Raw genomic sequence first — 13,894 nt, 5'->3', positions numbered from 1 at the left:
TACACGAGGCATCGAATTTAACGTCCCCATTCTGACTGAACGTGGCTGCAAACTTAATACATCCCGCACAACCAAACGGACGCCCAACTTTGGCAATCGTTTTACTGCCGGTCGGGAGTAGACCAGGTGATCATATTTCGTTTCCCCAGTCACTCTCGGGGAAAAGGGGGAGGGGGGTATGCATTGTAATAACCAATCATTTGGCAATGTTTAAATTAATTGTGGTGACCTTTCTTCAGTATACAAATTCATTATTAACTGTCTATGTTATGTATGAAGTTGACTTCTTCTTGCAAGTCTAAGAGGAGCCAGCGCTTGCTGTGGCAAGAAGGCTTCCGGATGAGATTTTACTCATGCCTCAGGATGAGGACTTTTTAAGGTCTAATCGCTATGAAGCATATATGCAATACATTGTCTGGGAACATGGTAGACTAGGGGCAGGAGATCGTCGAGTTGTCCCAAACTGCAAAATCAGATTTGTAATACGAGGCTTTATCATTCTTGGAGCCATGCAGTTGTTACAAGATAAATGAAACAAATACACGAGAAGAGGGAAGACATGCATGTGGATATCCTGGCTGCAAGAGATTTGCTGTAGATGGGAAATGTAGGTCAACGCACAGATTTCGGTGTCCTTATAAAGACTTTGAAGGTGTTCTGCAGCCAGATTATCAGGATAACGACCAACACGTTCAAAGTACTATTGACAATGACGAAAAGAATGACGATCATAAGCACTACTACAGCTGCGGTTTGTTAAGGAATGGGCTGTTTAACTGATTAGAATGTGGCGATTTGACATTTTGAAATGTGCTTTAAATTATCATGTAAAATACAAACTCCTATCTTTTAGGTTACATGCCCCGTTATTAGTTATCCTGCCTCCGTAACAATCCTTTCAGCTAAAGAAAAAACAACCGAAGCGTAAATATACATGTTAGAAAGGGAGCTAATGTTGCAGGAGACCTTGCTCTTGAGTTCATGAATATGAGGGCGAAAGATGCTTTGAACTCTCTCAGGAATAATATATGGGCTATTAAAAAAAATGTAGCCTTTCCTTTTGAACTTTGTCGGTCTCTTGTATGGTACTCTAAATGAGATGTTTTTATGTCAGATAATGTATTATGATAAGTTTGTTCTTTCAGTATGTGCTCTGTATTAAAAAAAAATACTGTCCAAAATTGTACCCAAAATTGTCAGGGGTGAAACGCTTTTAGTGTGACATTCACAAGAAAGTATGTGCATTCATTGATGACATTTAATAAATACTTGGAGATACAATACCAAACAATATCTCTCATCAAACTATATTTTTTTTTTACATTTTTACAGACAGCATAAGGTAATTCAAATATGTTTGAGTAAAAATTAAAGTCTGTAAAAGGCAACATCTTGCCAGAAAATGTGTTTGTAAGTGAAATACCATGTTTTATTTCGTTTCTTTAGTATCTTGGATTGGTACAGATAACCCGTAAGTTCTACAGCTAAGATAATATGGTTACAAGAAGAAGACTACCCAATGTTGTCAGGAGTGTAACAATTAAGTTGACAATGTCATTTTTTAGGAACCAATTTTGTTTTTTCTTGTAATTCAGTAAACACCACCTGTTGCAGATCACCAGTTACTAGTCTAGTGTAGACTTGTCTTCTGTGCTTAGCTGAGGTATAGTAATTTCATTTTTTAATCATTTTCAGCTTGTTTTTATTCACATAACTTTGAAATTTATTACAAAGATTGAAAGAAAACATTTTCAAGAGCAAACAAACTGATAAATTTCAAAGAAAAATGAACTCAGCTTAGTTTAAGGTTCCACCTAAGTCAAAATATAGGACACTTAAATAAAGTTATCTTGAAAGCCTCCAGATTTTTGTGTTCACCCCAAAAACCGGTTTGGCCACAACATAAAAATTTCAAGTTTATTCACAATTTTCACAGTGTGTATATGTTAAGTATGTTTAAATGAACATATGTTCCCATAGTTCAGGACTTTATTCATTTAAGGTTGAAAAATACAGGCAAAGTTCTGATGTTTATGCAGTGTCCTATATTTTGACTTTAGTGGAACCTTAAGTAAAATCAGAACTGAGAATTTTCACCTTTTTTTTTTAAAGAAAGATTTTTGATGTCGAGATTTAACCGTTTTAATGACTGTCCAGAATCGTATCGCTTTTGAAAGGTTTCAAAGCTATTACAAAGGAACTTGAAGTGACTGCAGTGGAGGAAAGCGAACTCCTCATTAAGGGGCTTGGTCCCGAATCATCCAAGTTTGGTCAAAGCATTTGGACATCGAACATAACTGATCCATCAACGGGATTACGCATGATATGACACATGCTAAAAGAACGTTTCGGGAGCCCGGAAATGATAGAAACGTCGCTCAAGTCAAAAATCAGCGACTTTCCTACAGTGACATATAAAGATGACAAACGCTTACATGATTTACAGAATATTCTTTCAGAAATATTATCGTTTAGAGAGAATCTAAGTTACTTCGACTCTTCAGTAGAAATTAACCCGACAGTGTGCATTAATCGCTACAATATAATAAGTCAAAAGAAAGTTCCATAGAAGCCTTTTTCGTTTGTTTGTTGAATTCATATCCGATCAGGCTAGTTCAATAACCCAGGATTCAAATTTGAAAGTGATCAGAAGAACAATTCACCACAAACACTGAATAAAGAATCCGGACATTCGTCTCAGAGATCACGCGTAAGAAACGTAAACGTCAGTAAGACCGAAATTGTTACATATTAAGTACAAACATTACAATGCTAATGTTCAAAGAGAGAAGACGATAAAGAAAATAAATATAATGTCAGTCAAGAAGAAGTTAAAGACAAATTGAGACACTGAACTCCAAACTTGCAACCAAAAGAGTTTGTTGTACCAAAAATTGAAAACAACATGTTTAATAATTTCACGTGTCCGAAGCGCTTTTCAGGATTTACCTTCATCAGGAACGCTTAAAGCCAAACATTTGAAATCCGAGGATGTATAAGTACCGAAACCGTTGAAGAGCTATATGTCAAAAATACCTAAAATAAATAGCCAAAGTCATATAAGGTCAACTTTCTTAATGATATCAAAATTTATAAACGTACAATTTTAGATGGGTTTGTTTAATCATATCAGTACCGAAGTACTGACTACTGATACCCTCGGAGACTGATAGTCCACCAGCAGAGGTATCGACCCAGTACATCCACAACCATGTCTAAAGTAAAAGCAAGTTTATTATCTAAATTTTCTGTCGCACTTAAGTGCTCGGAAAAGCAGCAGTGTACCACAGCTAACTTAAGAAAAAGGAAACCAAAAGGCAGTACGATCATCTTAAAGGCAAAAAAAACAAAACCAACTGTAGTGATGGTTTAAACGATCAATTAAACTCCAAATAAAAGTTTGATTTACTGCAGCAGAAACGACAGTTGCGTCTTTCGAATCGTAATTTGAAATTGTCTGACACGGCTTACACATGTATTTGGCAGATTGTATATAATTTGAACGACAGTTTCAATAATGATTGACACATTTTTTTGCAATAAAGCCAGAGTATAAAAAAAAGTTCTCATATAGGAATATTGTAGATACACCTGCTTCAACAATGGCACTAAGAAAGAGGCAATTCCAAAGGTATTAAGTCCTCCTCAGTGAAAGTGAAAAGGAAAAAAGAAGAGTCTGAAGTAATTGAGAGAATATCTAGTCCAATCAGCATATCATCTCTTGATGAGAACAACATAATGGAGAATTATCAGTTGTCAAAAGGGAGCCTTCCCCTAGTTTCAGTAAGAAATTCTTTCTTCTTCCGCCGATACATTCTTGTCACCTTTGTCAATTCCAAAAAGGAGGAAATATGAAAACACAGTGTTTACTTTTTACAATGACGATCCTCTCCTGCCTTTCTTGTTTTGCTTGATTTCAAAGACGATGTTGAAACATCATCTCACAAACTCAAAGACTACCATTAAATCTCAACAAAATCCCCAGAAAGGAAGGGAAGATATGCAGAAACAAAAGAAGCAGCAGATATCTAAAGAAAGCAAGCATCTGAAGCTGACGTTGAACGTACTTTACCCACTGGCGTTCACGAAAATGTGTATTTATAATGTTGATCTTGAGACAATTGGCCACTGGACAAATTTGTTTGTGGATGACAATGGTGTTTAGTGGCAAACAGAAAAAAAGAACACTTTTTGTTGAAAACGATTATAATCATCAAGTATCGTCAGTTCAGTCCAGTGTTGCCTCTCTCACACTTTCAAGATATTTTGATGTAAATGAGCTCATCTTCTGATTTTTATAGTGTAATTATATTACACTTCTAGATGTCTATGGGGGCAACCACCAATACATATGCTAACGCTTCATTATACTTAAAAATTTATAACAGATCCAAAGTTTAGTATAATAAGCCTTTGCTCCATTGAATTCGCATAAACCAGCAGCTTTAACATGTCAACTTCATAATTTACCAGCAACTCCAGAAGTCAGCAACTCTACAGCAATTACTGAAGCCATCGTTCAAGATGCCAGGAAAAATCAGCCGAATATAATCGAATGTTTGCATCAACAATATTCAGGCTCGTATATAATGCCCACGATACACTTGATGAAAATGAAACTCAAAGAACCGATAACCATACCAAGATGGCCATATTAAAACTGAAAATATTTCAGCACTTCCCATATCCTTCATCAGAGACGGATAAAAAAAATATGTGGAGTAGGTAATAGGGACTTAGACAAAACCAACTTTAGTAGCTTAGAGGCACTGCATCAAGATGTGACCCAAGATTCATCTCTATGATAACATCTAAGCTAACACATGATTTGATGGAAAACATAAATTTATTAAACAACGGATGAAAGGCAGTGACAATTTAAAAAATATAGTTAAATGTTATGAAATTAAGTTGCATGCCTATAAGGATGTCTCATAGGAAGTTGACAAATAAAACAAGGTAAAGATCTCGAAGGACATGCCACCGGTACTTCAGGTGTTGTAAGAGGTATACATATATCATATAAACAACGTACATCCAGGTTGAGAGTGACGATAATAGTTATCAAAGGTACCAGGATTATAATTTAATAAATCCTTAGTATTTCGAAAAATTCAAAGTTTTGTAAAAGGAAATTTATAAAAAAATGACCATATAATTGATATTCATGTCAACACCGAAGTGCTGACTACTGGGCTGGTGATACTCTTGGGACGAAACGTCCACCAGCAGAGGCATCGACCCAGAAGTGTAAATAGTTATCAAAGGTACCAGGATTATGGTTAAAGGAAATATGAGACTTTCTGCAATTTTATTGCTAAAATACAAAAAAAAGGGAGGGAGGGGGGGGGGGGGGGCTATCTGAATGATCAATAAAATCTATTAAATTAATTTGCAACCGAAATTCCTTTTTCATATTTTGAACCAAAGAAAATGCAAAGCATTTCTGAAATCAAGGATAAATTAAAGCGACTTTTGGGCTGCAGTGTCTGTTTTAATGTGACTTGATGAAAAGGTCATATTTTTAATTAATTGATGTGTTTGGCCACACCCTTATTTTCTATGTATATCATTATGTTTTATGAAATTATGTGATTTATACTTCATACACGTGCTATCTGTGATATTAAAGTATTTAAACACTTTAAAGTATTTAAACACTTGGAAGTATTTAAGTCTTTTTTTCTTTTTGAGAATTCTATGAAATATATGCATTTCAGTGAATGCATCTACAAATAAACTAGAAAAAAACTAAGTACCTATCGTTGCCATGGATACCATTGGTGTAAGGGCTTCAAACTTGCATGACTTTCATGAGGTCAAACTGAACATTTAGGCAAAGTTTCATCAAAATCAAACAACCTTGCATGGAGCGCCATCTGCATTGTTTTCTCATAGATGTCCATTTAAGCATACATAATTAGTTCATATTGTTGGCTATAATTTATTGTTTGAAAACTCATATGGTTAAGACATTTATGAAAAACACTCTGTTGTCATGGTAACCAACCAGAAGTCACTGCTTTAATTAATTTAGGATATCGGTCTTACTTGATTGACTGTTCTAAGGGTGTGCATTTTCCATTCGTCTATCTTTGCAATTGCAGTTTCACAGTCATATTGTAGGTCCATTAGCTGCTCTATGGGAGGTAGTTGCCTAAAAGCATTCTGCATTTCAAATTAAAATATTTTCTAACAAACTACACCCGTGACATGTGATGTCATGTTTGTGCGAACAATGCACTTTGAAGTTGCCAAATTTGTCAGTTGTGTTTGATAATGCCCATTGCAAGCAATGATCTGCACATCTACTTCCAATTTGCAGATGTAGCTGAATGTATGATAGACAGTAAAAAATAAGCTGCATGTGCCAACTTGGACCTAGTCTTTCTCTTGTGCGTGTACTAGATCTTCTTGTACAAAGACAATGTTTCAATGATTATCGAGTGACACATAAACAATTTCATTCAAGTCTGAACAAATTTAGAACTTTATTTGTAGAAATACAAAAAATATCCGTGGAATCTTTCCCGCGCTAGCCATTTTCTCATTTTTTTCCTCGCCTCCATGTACAAGACCCCAATAGCATTTAATATAAAGCTGCCTATTAGACAGTTTAGAAGCTTTTTATGTGGTTTCAGATATTAACATTTCATTAATTGCTGCTTGTTGACCTCAATATAGTTTATGTTCGAGAATAAACTAGAAATCTCTCAATAGACCACCAACTCCATGCAGTTAAAAACCTATATTATTATCGGACAGTTAAGTAAATTACTTAAAAGAATTCCTTGGAAATACAGTTGTTTACAACAAAGTAAAACGTTGGTGCAGAAGTGGATCAACTGTTGAAAAATTACAAACAACTGCCTCAAAGCAAACATACAAAATATAATCATTATCTACGGTAAACTCTGGATATATTGATTGATTGATTGTTGGTTGCTTAACGTCCAGTGGCAAATATTTCATGCATATTCAGGACGAGAACAAGTTCACAATAAATACAATAGGTAGGTTCTGTAAGAGGGGCGTCCGGGATTAAGGTCGGAGAAATTTAGACTGCCACGGGAAATGAGGGTATATTGGATAGGGACAGAAATTTAGCCTTGCAACAGGTCACCTACGGACCCCTCAAAGAGTTGTTGCAAGGGTTCTTAACGTGCAAAGAGCGTGGCACTCTCTTTACACGAGGCATCGGATTTAACGTCCCCATTCTGACCGGACGTGGCTGCAAATTTGTACATCCCGCACAGCCAAACGGACGCCCCACTTTAGCACGGGTTTTACTGCCGGTCGGAGGAAGACCAATGGTGACCATACTTCTATTCCCCAGTCACCCTTGGGGGGTACTCTGGATATATGTTTGGTTGGGACCTTGTAATATTACTACAAAAGAAGGAAATTTTATTCCCATAAGGTCAGAAGATAACCAAGCTGTGTTGATTATCACACGCTATTTTCAAAAATTCTCAACATTGATTCAGAAGTATTCTGATGGCAAAAAAAAAAAACATTTTCAGAAATTCCAGTCTTCTCAATTAAGTCCTTCAACAAATCACATACAAAATGTGCTATACTAAGGGCAATCGATGCTTTTGCACGCTAATAAAAATAAAATGAAAATTATGTAGTTCTTTAATTTGTTTCACATGCATTTGTTAAATTATATTGTAGAATATAGAAAGAGAAGCAACTTCCCTAAACATAGGTTTTGCATGTTTCCATCATGGTAAGCTATATATTTCTTATTATTCTTTTTATGACTTTGTTATATTTGTATGTGATTATTCTGATACTGAATTATTAATTATAAGATGGTGATTATGTATATAGTATATAAAGATGTTTTATTAGTTTCAGTTATGAGTAAAAAGAAGTGGTATGGTTATTAATGAGACAACTATCAAGAAGACCAAATGATGTTGAACATTAGCAACTATAGGTCAACGTATGGCCTCAAATAATAAACAAAGGCCATGATTATTATTATTACTACATAGAAGGCTAGAAAAGCCCGACAATGTGAAATGTGTAAACAGATATGGCCCGAGAACACAAGTTAATTTCGTAGTACACTATAATAAATTGTACTACACTATAATCTAAGCAGTATATAATTGCTGCCTTCAGAAATAATTACACGTCAATAAATTTTATGAGCAAGAGAACATCATTTTGCGAGATTGATTGATTGATTGTTGTTTGCTTTACGCCGCATTCGCAGACAAAGGCTATAAATTGATTATTTACAAATAAAAATCACTAAGATAACGTGATAAAAATTTAAATCGTTTTAAATAGAAAACAACATACAAAGGTAAGGGCTATTATCAGAAAAAAATAAATGGCACTTGGAAATATTTTTGTATGGGTGGGGGCAGGACAATAAGTTCAAATTATATGCAAAGTAATGGAATTTTAGATTGAATCGATATCAATAACATGCATAAATACATGGATTAAAGATGGTGACTTTCCTTACTTACGAATCGGGTATCTTCAGTTTTATACCGTTTGTTATCCAATCAGAAAATTTAAAAACAATATTGCATTTGAAATGTGACAGTCCAATACAGATACCGTAAATGTTTTTCTATTATACCATATTTGAATTATTTTTAATTTTGAAGGTCATAACCCAAAGCTAGAATTAAGTGTAAGGGTCAATACTCATTTTAAGGAGATGGGTGAATGTCATAGATATCCAGCACAATGTTGTACCTACACGATTATGAAAAAAAACCAAAAAACAATATTGTGTCCCATCACCATGCACAAGAGACAAACTAATGGAAAAGTTGGAATCTAGAGAAAGCTTGTTTTTTAAATGGACTACACTTTTTGAAAGGAAACAATCTGATATGATGGATGTCATCACAGATCTCTGCAGTAATGAGTACGCTTGATAGATATTATTTCTCATGACCAACTGCAATATTTCAATAAAACTACTTAAGATCTACAAAAATATATCTTCCTGAATATACATAAATTATTTCCCATTGGTCTTAACCAACATCAACCAATCAATTAATCAATAAAATTTCGGAATATTGAAGTTCCAAATTATTCTCTCAGTTTAAAGTAAGAAAGTATGTTATCATGGTACTGTACATGATAAAAAATAATTCTATTGGAATGCATTAGAAAAAACAAAAATGTCCAGCTTACACTAAGTCTTTATATCTAGTTGGCAAGCGTTTTACTGCCGGTCGAGAGAAGACCCAAGTGTCCATACTTCCCTACCCCAGTCACCCTTGGGGTTTCATGGTTAAGTTTGAAGTAGAAATCTCCCTGCCATAACTCGGATCGTAATGAGATCCTTTTTAGCAAATAAACTTACTTCTTCTGAAATTGTTCGACTTTCGCTCTAAAATGATCAGAGGACATGGACTTCGATGACAATAACGAGCATATTTACCTATTTATATAAGATTTCTACAAAACATAACTCTATATTCAACAAACAACGGATGCGTTTGTCTCCAGAAGTAGCGATTGATTGATTGATCGATTGTTGGTTGCTTAACGTCCATTGGCAAATATGTCATGCATGTTCAGGACGAGAACAAGTTAACAATAAACACAATAGGTAGGTCTTGTAATAGAGGTTATCCGGGATGATGGTCGGGGAAATTTGGACTGCCACTGGAAAATGAGGGTATATTGGATAGGGACAGAAATTTTGCCTTGCAACAGGCCACCTTCGGACCCCTCAAAGAGTTGTTGCAAGGGTTCTTAACGTGCAAAGAGCGTGGCACTCTCTTTACACGAGGCATCGGATTTAACGTCCCCATTCTGACCGGACGTGGCTGCAAACTTGATACATCCCGCACAGCCAAACGGACGCCCCACTTCGGCAAGCGTTTTACTGACGGTCGGAAGAAGACAAAGTGACCATATTTCGTTTCCCCAGTCACCCTTGGGGGGCCAGAAGTAGCGAACTACCACCGTGTTGGAAAACATCCTAATAATCAGGGTACATATCAGTTTAAGAATCATTAACAAGTTTGTAAATATCTTCATCCGTACAAATCGTTTAGAAGCATTCGAAGTTATGTTAGAAAAACTGGCATCTCTTCTAAATGATAACATTAGTGATGGGACAGTCAATAAACAGAAATTGAATAACAAAAAACATTATGAAACAAGAGTTTTCTAATATCTATCACTCATATCAGTAAAAAGGATCAAGGAACTCAACAAGTGTGTAGTTAAACTTAAACATCAACAAAATCGGAGGAAAATTTGGGACGGCAATTTGCTGACACATATTCGATTTGTTTTGAGTTATTTTTGATTCAATGATGTAAAGCTTTCTCATTATTTTGTCAAATTCCTGTTTTCCTATCTAAACTTCCAATCGATTGTACTGCCTACATATTTCTCAAATTTTGCTTTCTATATTCATGTTTATGTTGTGCAAATGAGTATCAACCCCTTTAATAATATTATTGTCGCTTACTGACATGCTGTTTCTGATTTGATGACACTTGAATTACGTGCTACATAGATATTTGTCACAAAATAAACTTTATTTGTGATTTTAGACGATCTACATAAGCTTACAATTAGTGAATTTATGGTATATTAAGATACAATAAGAAAGATCATCTTTATAAGGGAATGTAAGAGTAAAATACGGTAATGTTTTAAGTTCATTAATTAAAACTCTATTTTGGCATTAAAATTAAAAAGATCATACCATAGTGAACATGTATACTAAGTTTCAAGTTGATTGGAATTCAACTTCATCAAAAACTACCTTGACCAAAAACTTTAACCTGAAGAGGGACAGACGGATTAACGGACGCATAGATCAGAAAACATAATGCCCCTCTACTATCGTAGGTGGGGCGTAAATAAGCACTAAACTAAATAATTGTTCATATGCAAATAAGGAGATGTGGGATAATTGCCAATGACACAAACCCTCCTCCAGAGACCAAATGACATAGAAATTAACATCCTCAAAATTTCAGACTGTTTAAACCCAAAATACTATATAAAATGTTGTTCCTGCTGTAACATCGCCAGGAACTTCATCGGGTCCGGAGTACTTGAAAAAAGTTGCCACAACATGACAATCTACACCGGATGATGAAAAGAAAATGGCAACTAAAAAATGGCCAAAAAGATCAAACTGGAATCACTTATTAGCTGTACTTCAGCAAATGACATTCCTTAGCCGTATTTGGCACAACTTTTTTGAATTTTCGGTCCTCAATGCTCTTGAACTTTGTACTAGTTTGGCTTTTTAAGTGTTTTGATCTGAGCGTCACTGATGAGTCTTATGTAGACGAAACGCGCGTCTGGTGTATTAAATTATAATCCTGGTACCTTTGATAACTCTTGTTTTTATTAATTTAAAACGCCCTTTTCGAATGTTTTTTTTTCGAATTACAATTCCCACAACTTCCCTTTCTGTGCCGAATTCAATTGTCAGAAACTGTTTTGACCTTTACTGGAATAACACAAAAGAACCATTTGCCCGAAACCCGCAGCATATTTTTTTGGTGAACAGAAGAATTGGGTCCACAAGTATAGGAAATTTGATCTCTCTATCTTCCCCTTAGTTGTTAGGGGACGACCATTTGATATTCGGGGGGGGGGGGGGGGGGGTGCAGGAGGATTTGTCTTTGATTGGTTATTAATTTTTGTAAACTAAGAGGACAGATTATCTATTTTCTACACTGTTGAAGCAAGCTTTTTCATTTAAACAAGGGACTGATTATTTATTTTCACAACTATGTTTATAATATTTGAAAACATACCATTTTTAAATTCATGTTTTATTATAATTAATATATGAATAGTCAAGTCATTATGTACCATTCAATCAAAATTGATCATCATCATCTGTGGAAATGAATCTTCTGAATTCCCAACTGCATATACATGTATTGCATACATACAAGATATTAAAGTTTGGCTGTAATTAGTCTCTTTTAAAGAATTGCAAATAATTTATGCCGAGCGGATCGAGGCTAAAAACAATTTGAAGGGTTTTGGAGCCGCTGAAGGCCACAATAAGCTATAGAACTAATTATGCTAAATCATGCTCGTTAGGTGTTTCCCAGACCCTTTCTTAATCTGAAAATGGAAGATCCAATCTGTTTTAATCATTTTTTTACAATATTTTGGTCTCAAAGCAACATGTTTAGATTCAGTGTAATTAGACTTAAGTTTTTAGGGACAACATCAAAAGACCAATATGTAGGATAAAGCAAAAATCAAAGAACTATTTGATAGGTGCAGAAAGTGTATTAATTATGTTAATGGTTCTCTAGTAAAACTATCTTATGTATGTCCTGCCTGTAAATTTTCTTTCAAATGGTTTAGCCAGCCTTTTGTCGGAGGAAAGCCAGCTGGATATTTAAGCATGTCTTCTGCCATTCTCCTATCTGGATCAATTCATAGTAAAGTACTGAGGATGTACAACTACATGAACATTTCTTGTATCAGTATGAGTATCTATATGAACCACCAAGATTATGTTCGGGATATTATACAAAGTAGTAGAACTGTTGTACTTGGCGGTGATGGAAGATGTGACACTCCTGGCAATTACGCTAAGTATGGCAGTTACAATATGAATGATTAAGATGAGGGAACTGTTGAAGATATTCAATTAGTTCAGATATTTACATTTGTATGCTTTAAAATTAGTCTTTTTTCCGGAAATCAAATTAATAAATATCTTTATGAAAAAAAGTGTTGAAAACTGATAAGGCGGACTGACAGATGGACAGACTGACGGCAAGCAAGCAAACCAAAACTCCCCTATAGCTTCGCCTACACTTAACTGAACAACACCATGTATATATAATATAGACCAAATTATATTTAAGAACAGGTAGGTAACACTTGCAGAATATTTTTTTTTAGTTATCAGTATTTAAATTTTCACCTGTTATTATTTGCACAGAGTAATGAAGTTCCAAATAGCCAACATATGGAAAAGGCTGGATCAGTGCGAAGTGTCGAGTTTTTCCAACACCATACTATTCCAATAAAGACAATCATAACAGATGGACACAAAATGATAGCGAAATGGATACGGGAACAGATGCAAGAAACAACACACCACTTGGATGTATAGCATGTTGCCAAAGGTTAGTTTTTTAAAATGCTGTTAAATGAATTTTTTTTTTTTAAAGTACTTTACGATTATTGGCCTTACTAACCAGTTTTTACTGTGGCATGAATGTACTATAAACACATTACGTTAAGTAAAATATATAATGAAATGGCTATTTTTCAGGTTTAAAGAAAAAGTTGGCTAAACTTTCAATGGAAAAAGACTGCAAGGACATTCAACTATGGATTTAAAGTATTGTTAACTACCTTTACTGGACTGCTGCCTCTTCAGCAGGACAGGACCCGGATGTAATTATTGCTAAGTGGTATTCTATTCTGAACAACATCATAAATGTACATGATGGGCATAGTGATGAATTTCCAGCATGTCAGCATAGGTCATTAGATGGCAGAGAAAGGCACAAGAAATGGCTTTAAAAAGTACTGGATATTCTTTATAACGATTTGTAAAATTATAAAAGAAAAGTATATCTTAATAAGGGCCTTCAACACAGAGCCTTGGCTCATGTTTGTTTGAAACATTTTAGGTACATTTGTATATGTAATATGTGGCTATTCTCAGCTGTTTTTAAGTCCCCGCTGTAGTGGAAGGACATTAAATTTTGCCCTAGTCCGTCTGTACGTCCGTTCGTCAGAACATCCCAAAATTGGTTTCAGTTCTGTTTGCTTCAACCAAATGTTATACAACTCTTACAAAATGCTTTTTACAACAAAACACAGATTAAATTTGAATTTTGACGGGTGTCACTTTTACCTTCCTTGAGTTATCCCCTTTACACATGAAAAAACT

General features: G+C 34.9%; 1 pseudogene; it reads left to right on the top strand.

Moving 5' to 3' along the window:
• The first annotated feature begins 12,385 nt into the window (after window positions 1-12,385).
• Window positions 12,386-13,521, top strand: LOC127713850 (uncharacterized; annotated as a pseudogene).
• Window positions 13,522-13,894: the final 373 nt, after the last annotated feature.

The sequence above is a fragment of the Mytilus californianus genome, unplaced genomic scaffold, assembly GCF_021869535.1.
Source record: "Mytilus californianus isolate M0D057914Y unplaced genomic scaffold, xbMytCali1.0.p SCAF_80, whole genome shotgun sequence".
NCBI lineage: Eukaryota > Metazoa > Mollusca > Bivalvia > Mytilida > Mytilidae > Mytilus > Mytilus californianus.
The sequence above is the reverse complement of the archived record's forward strand: the minus strand, read 5'-3'. Positions and strand labels throughout refer to the sequence as shown.